This window comes from Periophthalmus magnuspinnatus, chromosome 3 (genome assembly GCF_009829125.3).
Source record: "Periophthalmus magnuspinnatus isolate fPerMag1 chromosome 3, fPerMag1.2.pri, whole genome shotgun sequence".
NCBI lineage: Eukaryota > Metazoa > Chordata > Actinopteri > Gobiiformes > Gobiidae > Periophthalmus > Periophthalmus magnuspinnatus.
In genome coordinates this window covers 24,294,102-24,308,287 of record NC_047128.1, presented here as the reverse complement: position 1 = coordinate 24,308,287, position 14,186 = coordinate 24,294,102, and positions in this window count along the sequence as shown.

The window sequence follows — 14,186 nt, the reverse complement described above, 5'->3', positions numbered from 1 at the left end:
ACACACATATGAGTGGTTACTTGTACCCATTGTGTCAGTCTTTTACTGTTGTCATTGTGCCAGAGAATTGTATTCAAAGAAATCTACGTACAATATAATTCCTGGAACCTCTGGCAGACACAACAGACTGAGTAATTGTGGACCTTGAAACCAGATTAGTTTGATATTGTTCTGTTGATTGGACTTATTTTGGCAATCGGTCAACCAACTTATTTTTTACTATTAAGACCTGTCAGCTTCTGTACAGTACATTGTTAAAGTGCCTATTCGTGAAAAAGAAAACAAACAAAAAAAGATATAAACCCTTCCAGGAGTGATGTATTTAGAATGGCTCCTCACAAAGTCTGGTACTGATAACAATATTCTAACCCATTCACTTTAATAAGACAAATAAATTTAAAAAACTAAACAAAAAAAGAAAAACAAAACATTTGTACAGTGCAGACAAATGGCAGCTGTTTAAGTTTGTTACATTTGGCAAGTAATACTAGCCATAACCCAATGTCCAGCTCCAGTTTCTAAGGATGATATTTGTTGATATATGTTGATATTTTACTGTCCAACTGTGTTTTTGGTGAATCACTGTCCAGCATAAGTTTAATGTTTATTATGTGTTCTATAGCATGTGCATTGAAGCTAATGTATGGAACGGTACCAGCACTTGTGTTTAATAGTTTTGGGGTTTTTTTCCTCTCTTTTTTCATTTTGCACCATTCACTTAAATGGATATAAGATAGGCAGAAATCAAACTGGCTACAGGTGAATCCCCCCCCAGAGGATATTTCTAAAAAGGGCAGAGGGGCATTAAAGACTCCCTCCTGGGGGTGGCCCAGTGCGGCTGCTGTTGCCGCCTCCTTATTTCCTGCACAGGCACACGGTCCAATCCGAGCTGTCAATCAAAGTCCCACCTCAAATTTTAAAACTCCACAGCAGCAAAACAAGGCTGGTTCACAAATTGTCACTCCCCTCAGGATTGTCACACAGCCGTAACTTTGTGTTTGCGACCGGGGCCGTCTTTTTAACCAGGCCCTAAAGTTGTTTTTGACAAGTGTAATGTCACCATAGGATTTCATTGTGCATTGCCGGTTCTGCAGTCAGACCTAGCGATCAGCAGCCAGATTGTAGCAATGGCGGCCTGCCATCTTGAGGGCAATTTGAATACCATATCTGACCCACTGGCTCTGCTATACAACTTCATTTTCCTGTGTGCAGTTTTCTTGAAAAATAAACATGTGAGATTGTTTAATCATAACATGTATGACCCAAAATCTGAGGGGATAAATGAACATTTTCTGAGCGCTAAAATACAGGATTACTTCAAGCATGAATCAATGAAAATAAAACTTTGAGCAAGCTAACGATGATGGACCACTTGTAACATATTAAGTGGTCTGCTGCTTTCACTGTTTGCACTGAAAACAAGAAGTCCTCAATTGAAACCCATGGTCAGTGTGGAAAAACATGTCACAGAAGAGATGGTGGGGGGACTTGAATAGCCCTTTGAGCGTCTGTGATTTGGGTGTTGATTAAACTTGTGCCAGCTGACCCGGACGGTACTTGTGGGGCAGTGCTGGAGTTGTGCAGCTGTTGCTTCTATCCTACAGTCGTCTTGGGACACTGGGATTGTTGGACTAGCTCACAGGTCATCTCTCTGTGCACCTCTCACCACAGCTCTGCTACAGGCTGTATAGACAGCCCGGGACTGCAGAACACTTCAGATACGTAGGGCTCATTAATAATGCTTACATTGAAAAGTGCAGGGGAAGTAGGTCTTCTATTGATACCTTACAAAATTCTTCTGTTATTCAAGGTAGACTTTAATTAACCTGTTGTTTTATCACAGTCTGACCAGAAAGAACTGGCTTAGTTGGAACTACATCAGGTGAGCTGGTGTAAGCTAGTGCAAGGACTTTTAAACAAGTTCTTCTCAAAGGGCATTAGTCACCATCTGGCTAACATTAGCAAACAGTTTTTCAATTAGTCACACTCACCTTTTTATTGAAAATCAAACTAAACAGGACCAATCAAACTAAACAGGACCAATATATGAAAATATGTCACTGGAAAGTATCAATGTGCAAAACTGTAGCTCATACCATGATAGCAATCTTAATGCAGAGGTTCAGTGGTTAGAGTTTGTCCATCAACCATTTGTTCCCAGATTTGAACAAACAGGCATGTTGAACAGGCATGTTTGTTGTGTCATTGGGCAAGACACTTCATCCCAAGAGGACTGTTCTTACCATCACAGAATGTGGGGGAGAGAATGAGCAATGACTTGTACACTGATCTATTTTAGCATTTATTTATGTATATATCTTTACACAATCTTCTTTAGGGGTATTATGCCAGTGAATAGCATAATACCCTGATTGATTTGATTGTGCTGTTCTGTCATGGTGATGAAAATTACACTGCACTATATTAAACAATTTAGCGTGATGCTGAATGATTAGGTGGTGAGGTATGGAAAATGGAATGTGGACTATATTGTTGCAGGTAATCATGATCTATAAATGGAAATTACTATTGTGTTCGTAAACAATGGCAGTACATCTATGTCTCGGTATATTTTCCATTCTGACTGAACTAAATAATTATTTTGTTTGCAATATAATGTGAGCAATCATGTTGTACAATTTCAGTCATCGAGTAAACACCAAAGCACCTTGTTCTTCCTCACAATTAACTAGCCATTCATCTTCATGTATAAGGCTCAGTTGCACCATAATTTTTACATTTTTTTAAAACACATGCATGATATGGAAAGTATCGATCATGTCAATCAATCTCTGCTCTGCAACGCTTAAGTTCCCTATAGCAGAGGACTTTTAAAGTGTATTCATACAAACACAATGGATCGAAAAGAAAATCATTGGCACTGCTCATCATTTCCTGAAAACCCAAAACTACACTGGCCAGCCAAAAAAAAAAACAAAAAACAGGTCGCCACCTGGATTTAACTAAGCAAATATGTTGGGGTTGCTGCAGTTGGTCAGGTCTAGGTTCAGCTGACACCTGAACATACTGAATGACCAGGTTATTCCATCAGTGGATTCTTTTCTTCCCTGATGGCACGGACATATATCAAGATGACAATGCCAGGGTTCAACGGGCTCAAATTGTAAAAGAGTGGTTCAGGGAGCATGAAACATAATTTTCACATTTTCATTTTTTCTTTTTTTTGGCCAGGCAGTGTATATAACCAATAAAATGGCCTCATCCAGGTGTGTCCAAACTATGGCCCATTGACCAAATACGGCCCAACTGATCATAGATATTCATTTTAACAGTAAATTTAAGTAACTCTACCGTTATAACCTCAATCACACTGCATTGTGATACAAACCTAAAATGAATGTTCCGGGCCTTATTAAATGTATCCTGGCTCTGTATGTAAAATGTATCACTGTACTGACCATCGCCCTGTGGCCCGCTGCTTCAAATATGATTCAATATGTGGCCCACGGTGAAAAAAGTTTCAATACCTAAGTTTGGCCTAACCTGTTTTATCACTTATCACATTTTATACTGATGCATTTTTGAAGAACAGAAATAGTCAGACATTCATAATTTACAGGTGAATAACTTACTTGCTTCCAGTCAAATATGGATTTCAAGTGTTCCAAGGATACACTCCATACATTTCACTGATAACAAACCTTTCCTGTTTGTGCACCAATAACAAATGACCTTGTTTAAATGAATGTGATAAGTCTATTATTAAGCTTAATATAATTAGGAGTCTCCTTCACACATTATTGAATGAAGCCAATAAACAATTGCTGGTATAGGAGATTCGCTATGGAATTGTAATCATAAACACATCTTTAATTTCTCAACGCTACAGTCGATTGGTGCCCCGCGTCCTTGAACGCGACATGAAGTGAATCAGAGAGGACTATAGACAACAAAATTAACTTGTGCGTAAAAAACGAGACGCAATAAGATGCAGAATACAAATGTAAAAGTCTAATCATCACTTAAAGGGCCCAAATCTGATGTTTCGTTCATGTAAAGTCTGTTTTGCCCCTGTACATGTATTATAAAAGCATCTCTTAGGGAAAAAATAAGTACGCTGCATAGATAGGAAAATAGAAAGTGTGACAATAGCATACTAGTTGCCGTTTTGCTATTACGGTGATGCCAAAATCCACTCTGGCCTTAACTTGTGTTCAGAATGCCTTAATTTGGACATTTGCAAACTGTTTAAAACGAACTAGGCTGTGTCCGATCCTTTTCCCTACTTGGAGCACTATTTACAGGTTAAGCCATTTTTAGTGGTGTCCAAATGACCAAGGAGTGACAACTAAATGCGCTCAAAATTTCCTACAATGCAACTTGAAAAGTAGTGGGCATCGGTGAGCAGAAACAGTTGGAAAAACAACAACGAACAGCGACAGGTCTTTAACTGGGCCTAACACGACTGAAGGAGATGCTGAATGCTGATTATGAATAAACCACTATTAAATGAACAATTGCTGCTTAAAGTTGCTTGCATTAGCCGCTTACCTTAGCTTGAGCTGTTAAAAGAGCCATAATATCTACATCTCAGACAAAAATGTATAAAATATAGTCTGTTTACGCGAGATCCAGCTGGACAAAAACTTGTATGGTTATTATTAGTCCATAAATACCTGTGTGCCAGTACAATTTGACCATTATTTATGACAGAAATCAAGCTTTAGCTGAGTTTAGTGAACTTTTTTCACCCAGACGCCATAGTCACGTGACCAAATTGCTCTGTGAACCAGTGCATTACATCGTCCACTGAGCAGTGCGGGACTTTGTTGCGAATGAGGGGTCAGGGACTAGGATGGACATTCGGACACAGCCCTAGTTATGTTTTTCCTTGTTTTTTAATTAATAAAAACAGTAGAATTGAATAAAAACAAGATGGTTAATTGCTATGCCATACTGTGGAACACATCTCTTTGGAGACAAACAGGTCATTAGTCAAAATGATGCGACTGTGTTATGTCTACATTCAGTTATAATGCACTGTTGGTAGCATTAGCTCTGTTTTCCCTCTGCAAGTAGTGAAAAGAGTTTATATATACATAGGCTAACTCATTGCAGTGAATACGTAGGAGTGCATTAGGTAGGAGTGATTAAGTTTGGACCACTGCAAACAGTTTTAAGACAGTAAAAATCAGGTACAGTGCCTTTAACGCTCTTTCCTGACTTTATGAAAGAAATTAGTATCTTTTATCTGTTTCCAATAATCCCATTTTCCTACATAGAAGATCAGCCCTCACTGCTTTTTCGAATGCCTCCCACATGATGATTGCCCCGGTAACAGCGCGCCCGTCCTCTCTACGCTGGTCCACATTTTCATATCTGCACTCGGTGATAGATGAGGCAATCGGAACAAGTAGTGTTCACAGATACATCAGGCGGCAGACAGGCCCAGATAAAGGCAGCACGAGAGAGGGCTCCCATTGTCACCCATCCACCCATTCACAGATATAGTGTAGTGTGCCTCCCCCAGGACCAATAACTCACATACATATTCAAGAAGGCAAACTGCAGAGGGCCACCCAAGGGACGTGTGTGAAAGTGGCTGGAGATAAAAGATGCTAAAGGAGGGGCTGGATGCAATTCTCTTCAACTTTCTAGGACTACGGGCAAATTGACAATTTCCACTGAATGGCTTAGAATAGTGGGAGTTGTGATACAGTGCGTAGGATTGATTGGTTCTTTATTTCGAGCATATGAGCAAATTATAGCCTGCATCCTGTATCGACGGTAATCTTTTAAACTGCATGACAACAAAATGTTCAGGTACAGCATGGTTTTCAGCGTACATATATTACGACGAAATGGAGTGAGAAGTACGAATATGCATCTCCACAAAGCAAATAATAGTAATAATATACACTTTTTTTTTTTTTTTTTTACTTCTAATGTACACTATTCTAAACATTTTTTGCATGTAATATATATTTTTTCTTGTAACAAAACCATCTTTTTGGAGCTTTCTGCCTTATTATAATGTTGTTCCCTCATCAAAAACATGCCTGAATTGGTTTAATATGTCATCCATGCATGTTTGAGTCATCTAGTGATCTCCCCTGGGCCTTATTCGTAATCTTTTAAATTGCATGACAACAAAATAAATGTTGAGGTACAGCATGGTTTTCAGCGTACATGTATTACGACGAAATGGAGTGAGAAGTACAAAAATGCATGTCCACAAACGAAATAATAGTAGCAATAATAGAAACTTTTTTTTTTTACTTCTAATGTACACTATTCTAAACACTTGCATGTAATATATATTTTTATTTTAACAAAACCATCTTTTTGGAGCTTTCTGCCATATCAAAAACATGCCTGAATTGGTTTAATATGTCATCCATGCATGTTTGAGTCATCTAGCGATCTCTCCCGGGCCTTTTTCGATCTATTCTTATGTCATCCATGCTCCCACGTGACAATTCTCCATAAATACACAACATTACAGTAATAATATGCAGTAGTTTCATTAATGAAATGCATGTAATTGTGTTATGATAGCACTCTGAAGGTGGAGTGACTTGGAGAGGAGGTTCAGAGCTTCAAAAACTAAAATGAAACTTATTTAGCATGTTAACACGATGTTTTTGGCTAATATGAGACTTTCAAAATAATAAAAGCTAAAATGTGTTTGCAATTAATACCCAGCAGAATTTCAATACCCCGACCCAAAATGATGACATGACAGGATTTTGTCTATAATTACATATTTATACTAGAAGAAAAAAGCTGTTTATAAAATATGCATGATCTATTTTAACAATGAGACGAATTAGGATGGAATTATTTACTACTACATAGCAGAACTGAGCCGAAACAACTCGATTGACACGATTTAGCAAGACTTGCCTGTTTAATTTGACAATGTGACCAGATCTCACGTTGTAGAGCTCCTCTGCCAAGCACATACACACACCAACGAACATGAATAATGTACGGCCCAAAGTGGCTGTCATTTAATTAAACTATTGTTGGTTTGTGCTCACAGATAATCAATGTCTAATCTCATTTATTAAACACACCACAGGGTCACATTCCAGCAGCCATTTGTCTCTGTCTCAAAGTGCAGGAGCAGAGACAAAAACAACCCACAACTTTAATTTGGTTTCGAGTGTTGAGAACGCTCTTTGGAAAATTAGCACTTTTACTCCTTCTGGTGATTGGACTAATTGGAAGCAGTTACAATGCTTGGAGTAAATAAACTTTGTGTTCTGTTCTGTAACACTTTGTTTGGTTACGTCATAAGAGGTTGTTTTGTAAAAGTATTCAGTCAAATCATTGTTAAACGGGCTGGACCTACGGCAAAATTAGACCAGTGTAGATACAGTATACGTTACAGCGTTACAGTGTCGGTAAAACTCCACTCTGGCATCTGAAGATACTACGGATGTGTTTGGAAAGTAAGGAATAATCTACACTGCTGTTATTTTATTTAAACATTTTTAGACAGGGCCTTTTATTGATATAGGATAGGATATAGGATACTGCGGCATGTTAGTAGAGAGGTTAGCGCTCACTATTCACAGCAAGAAGGTTCTGGGTTTGATCCCCTCTTTCCATGTGGGTGAGTTTCCTCTGTGCGCTCCGGTTTCCAACTCAACTCAAAACATGCACAATAGGTCAAACCATGAACCAAGGATGACATGAACCAGCTGCATTGAAGAATTTGTCAAATGCAGACGATACATTTCCTTACGGGGACTATAAAAGTACACCCATCTTATAGCGTAAATGAGTCCTCACCAGTTCATTATTGAAACCTGATGAGCATCCTTTTTTTTTTTTTTTTTACAGTGTATGAACGTGCATTGTGTTCTGCGTCCTGATTGGCTGAGGGACTGCAGACCGTTGTCAACCAGTCTTCTCCGTGCCCTGTCTCCTGTACAGTACAGAATGTGTTCAGCCAAATTTACATAAATGTTGGATCGCAGTGTGACTCTGAAGTGCTGTATGTTTGCGACTTTTCTCCACGTCAAAATCCACAAAGTCGATGAAACGTTCTGCACCAACAAAGGCACCTACAAACTTTGAGTGTGTTTAAACAAGAGAGAAATGTGATAAAATGTTAATGCCTGTCAGAGAAAAGTGTATAAAGTGTGTGGTGAGGGGTTTTACAGCCTTAAAACATATATAATAATTGTAAAAAATAAAGCTGACGACTTTGCGGATTTCGACTATTTGCGGGTTATTTTTAGAACGTAACCCCCGCGATAAACGAGGGACCACTGTACTACAAGTCAAAAATCTGTCATTCTAAACAGTGTTGCTTTATTCAAGATATGTGCAAGAAAAAAGAACAAAAGATAAATTAAAAATGCAGTCCCAGTGCTTTGGAATTAGCAATTGCTGTTAGAGCTGACAAAAGAATGCCATGTTAACACCTTTTGTGAACTCAACACTAAAACCACATTATTATTATTTCTGTTTTAAAAAAAATGACCCGAGTGTCCACCCACTGCCTTGTGTCAGCTCTTTCCTCCCACAGGTGAGACAAACACAGTGGCCATTACAGCTGTTAGTTAGGACAGCTGTAAGGAGAGATGCAGCGGTGTAGTGGGTTAAGCATTTTGTCGAGGGACAGGGGGGTAGCTGTTTGAATCCTGTCTGAGCATGATGACTGGTTGCAACAAGAGGGGCATTAGGTATGAAAATCCAACCAAATTGTGCAGCCAACTGTAGCAACCAATTGGGTTAGATATAGCAAAATACAGGAGCTTGTTTCTACAATAAATGATCAGGTTCAACATTTGTGGATTTTCCTTTTGATTTTTCTCTTTGCCATACAACTACAAAATACTTGTTCGTGCGCTGAGTGAAAAGCATTGTAAAATCTGAACGCAACCAGCTGATGGACAGTATAACGGGCTATATATTGTGCAGATTGTGATAGGCCTGTATCTGTTTGCTGTTTGTTTTTAACTCAAAGTGCTTTTGGTTTCAAAGCTTGACAAGTTCTTAACAACTTGGCTGAATACGTCTTGGCTCGCACGGCATAAAGCGCTAAGAGGCAGTTGTTAAAGAAAACCTACTGTGCTTATGTCTGCTATATAGTTACAATCTATGGCACATTTTAAATCTCAATATTCATCTAAAATGACTTAATAAAAGAAGCAAGTTCGCTGATTTCTGTATTAGAAAACTACGGTGCCCAATGAGACCTGACTTTGACATAAAAGTCATCACAACAAAGAGTTCGCAACTCCCATGGATAGCTGCAGATCACACTAGTGAGCAGCGGATTTTTATTCATTTGTACTAAAATGCTATGGAGTGCTGCCAAATCCTACGCCTATCACCGATTAAGAAAATAACTGGAAAACAAAGGAAGTAGAGAGCAGTGGGCGTGTGCCGGTGGCGGTGAAAACAGGGATTGATCAGGTTTAATGTGGATACAACATACCATTAAAACATTGTTAAAGGCTCAGCAAAGTCATAATACAGCTTTATACAGATATTCACATCCATACATTAGCACTGTGTCCACTGGTTTGCTATGGAGAGGACCCTGGGAAGTACCACATTTGAAGGCGCTCTCATCACATCTTATGCAAAAAGTAGAATATAAGCAGAAAATTATATCTCATCAAACGCTGACCTTGTGATAAACCTCTAAAATTTCCAGTGATTGCAGTAGGTTGAGCTGACATACACAAAGCTAGCACACGTTGGGTTTCAACAGCAGCCTCTTTATCCATGCATGCCACTCTCGTCGATATCTCGTTATAATATGACAAGTGAAATAAATGCAGAAACATTTTATGATAAACCAGAGGATTTATCACTTTTTTTTTAAATGGAAAAACATGAAAACAAACAACCTATTAAAATTAATTTAAATAAAGACTGCCCAATGATTTGTACATGTAGAATGCTTCAGTTTGTGGTGTTGTTTTAATATTTATTATGCCTCAAAATTATCTTTGGCATTAGCAATGAGACACAAAACTCTTTCTTTCTAAACATAGATGTGTCCTCCTGCGAAGTATTCATTTTATTTTTAATTTCAGTGTGACTCAAAAGCAAAAACCTGATAGATAAAATAGTACAGGAAGAGGTGACACTGACAGTGAGGTTGCCGGGCAGACAATACATTAAATTGGGCACAGAGCCTATTTAATATATGGAATTTAAAGATATTTTCCTGAACTGGAAGAAATAGTCAAGGTACAGGGCCCACTTTAAGTTGCGTGTTCAGAATTTGTACAATTTTTTGCCAGCCAAAGCTTTGTCCCCCGTCTCTTTCTTAAAATTGAGCTGTCCCATGAGTAGCCATGATTGATGCTCGCACTCTCGCAGACCCGACTGGCGCTGAATGCTGTTTAATTGGCGCCTCCGAAGTCATTCATTTCCCTTGATAAACACCAGGAGTGCTATTGACGCCCAAGTAAATGCCTATAGACCCGCTGGCCTCCCACACAAACACCGAACATAACCCATCAAATTATAAAATGAAAAAATCCTATTCATCTTAAATGCTTTGGTTCTTCTTCAGTACCTTTTATGGTAATTACCAAACATACAGTTGAGCTGCAGACATCAAACTATTTCTCCGCCAGTGCCATCATCACAGAGTAATATTCCAATTTTACACTCCAATAACCTGAATGACAGTTACAAATACAAGGAAAGTTCACCATATGACGATGGTATTGTCGAGAGGGGGCAGCGATATTTCTCAGATGGGAAATAAAAGTAGTAATTACATCATATTTAAAGAAGATGATCCCAGCGCAGGGTCGGGTGACAGTGTAATTACAGGGAGCAGATTTACAATGATACACAGTTAGAGAAACAAACAACACAATGATGAGTTCAATACAAGTCGTAGATAGAACTTTTGAACAAAGATTAGACTGTGTGGTGCGTGAGGTCCTTTCGTGTTTATTGGTTAGATTTGGTTCATTAAGTTCCTGTTCTTTGTTGACTAAAGAAAGTGGCATCAGACGTAGCTATTACCAAACAAAGGGAATAGTTTTAGTGAAAAAAAAAAAAAGACTGGTAAACTTTTTTTTAGACCAGAGAAGCAAGTTGAAAGTGTAAAGGCATCACTGCCAAGACACTTAATGGTGCATTGCGGAACTTTTGCGGCGAGGGTAACCTATTTGCTTGCCTCTATGGGGATGTTATTGCTTTTCCAAGAATGTTGCACAGTATGGCACTAAACTTCATGGAGAAAAGTGCTTGATTGTCGCGTTACACCATGATTACGCCTGTTTTCATTCAAACGATTAGGTGAAGTAACATCATTAACTATTGTAATGTATTTTCAACTCCCAAGAGGAACGTGGATTTGACAATATGGCTGCGTGTCACATCTGAACTCCATGTGTGGATCTCTTGTCTTTACTCTCTAAGGGGTTCCTGCGGGGAGATTACCAACCTCAAGGGGACTGCAGTAGTTCACCTCTCTGCAGGCTTTTCTTTTAATAGAACAGGACAAAGTGTGATTTTCCAGAATAAATACAAGTGATGGAAACATGAGACAAAATGGGGCTTTAATATAAGTAATTTAAGTGACACATAGGATAGGTTAAGGGCAGGGGTGTCCAAACTACGGCCCAGGGGCTAAATGCGGCCCTCAGACCTCCTACTGAACCAGCCCATTTGATAATAATCAGCAATTTTAACAGCAAATTAAACTATTTCTACCACTATATCCTCAAATATTACATTGCATTGTGATACAGACCTAAAATGAATGTGTTTTAAGCCTTATTAATATACAGCGGCTCTGTCAAAACTGCATAGTGGCCCTACACTTTGAATATTTTTTGAGATGTGGCCTTCAAAAAAAAAAAGTTTGGGCAACTCTGGGTTAGGGATAATGTTTCAATCTATACATTTAAACTATGAATAAATTTACATCTTAAATGGTCTATATAAGCAGTACTTTTGATTTACGTTACGTTTTTCCTCATCATAATTACACGGAGTCGTGTTTTGTTTCATTCACACATGTTTAACACACAAACCCTGCATATTTGGGCTGTGTTCTTTTTCTCAAACTGAAAACACTAATTTCAGCCTTGAATTGGCCCAAATTTGAAGTCGCAGCTACTGTTTTAGCCTCATTGAAACTGCTTCAAAATATTCAAATATAAAAGCAACAATTTATTCTGGAGTATTGAAGAGTAAAGTAGTTTAATTGAAGAAAATCGACTCTTGTGAGATTTAAGTCATGTTATAATGTTGTTACCTCATCCTTTCTTATTAACCTGTGTACATCTCCAAAGCTCAAAATGCTCTGTTCCACCTTGTGATGTCATGAAGAGGTAGTTTTCAAGTTATCAGCTACCTTTTCACTTTAGTTCAGTCAAGATAGGCAATTCCAGGGTTGAAGTCATCCAAATTATTCTAGTGAAGAGGTAAAGCAGGAAGTGCTCCACTGCGTTGAGAAACTCCATACACCATGACATCACGAGGTAGAACAGAGTGTTTTGAGTTTGAGAGAAGAACTCAGCCTCAATATGCAGGGTTTGTGTGTTAAACGTGTGAATGAAACAAAACACAACGCCAGGTATGTTTGTAATGAGGAAACAACATAACATATATAACATAGATCAGTAAATAGCGTAATACGGGCCGTTTAAAACTACCACTAAATGACATCATAAGGTGGAGCAAAGCATTTAATAGTCTAATAATCCCGGTTTACATAAACATGTGTGAATGAAACAAAACACAACTGCAGGCATGTTTTTGAGACTTAACAGCATTATAATGTGGCTAAAACCTCACATAAGTCAGTTTTGTGTAATATAAGACCTTTAACTTGCATCATAAACTTACACCGCCACAAGACATATAATATAGGTTTTTGTATTTTTATACTCAGCACATAAAAGAAGCTGAACTTTGATGCTCTTCAATCAATCAATCAGCAACTTTGTTAATCCCAAAAGGGCAATTCAGTTTGCAGATCTCTGGTCATGTCAACAAACCATAAATCTTAATAAGAAGAGGTTGCTTTGCACATCAGATTTTTGAAGCCAGGTGCGTTGGAGAATAACAAAATGCTCGTCAAAATCAAAAATAGAAAGACTCTCGCACTCTGTCTATCTTGCAAAATTTGCCAGATGAAGGCCTAGTTGCCGAAATGTTGCTTCTCCACTGTAAATAGAGCTCACATTTTGCACACAGACAGAGTGTGGGAGTCTTTCTACTTGTCATTTTAGCAAATCATTAATACACTCATGGGAATATAACATACAAGTTACATTTGAACATCTTAGTGCATCAGGGAACACATGAACAAGCTTAGAAAGTTTCGTTAAGCTTTCTAATAAGGCTTTAATATTAGTTTCATTCAGTCAACTTTCACATCTTGTCCCACTCGTTCCTTGAAATAGCCAGTTGGGTGTTTCTTGTGACATAATCGCTGTTCTGTTCACAAACACAGGTTTATTTGAACTTAAAAGGAACATGCAAAACTTAAAACATTCTTGACTTTGAATCTCCAGCTTCTCAATCCAGGCTGCACTTCTCAGAGTATATTTTATAATGAAACCTTGCATGGCAACCGCAACGTCCCCAGCGCAGAGTCTCCTTCAATTTAAAAAGGCTAACACACTGCCTGCACTGTCTCTATCTTCTGCTAAGCTTGTTACGCATACAGCTTTGATCTTCCATAGTGGAACCGAACATTTGGTAAAATGTCTCATTTAGAAATAGTTTGCCTTCAAAGAGCAGCGGTGGGGAGCTGTTGGACTGTTTTATCACAGTGCATGTTCCTATTGAAATCTCACAGTTTGGCCCTGAGCTCTGGCTATTAGCACTACTTCTCTGTTTCCAATCTAATTTAGCTAGGTCCATGACAAATTTCATTGACCAGTCTGGCTGTCCTGGATAATTCGGCTAACGATTTTTGATCTGGTGTGTGGTTTGTTTGTACACAGCGTGCAATTTAGCTTCATTGGTTGGCCAATTTAGCCAAAATACAAAAAAAAAGAAAAAAAAAAAAAGAAAGAATTAGTGGTGGCTTGACTGTGCTTTGAGAAAACTCATTAAATTACTGTATTCCAAGGCCAGGCTGTTCAGAGAAAATATTGTTATTGCATTTATTGGTGGCCTCTTATTGCAGAAGAAATTTGAAATGCAACATGGTGTTTTGGGTCGTCAAAAGACCAGATTTAACCCCATTTTGTGAAATACTACTGTAGGCTAGACAA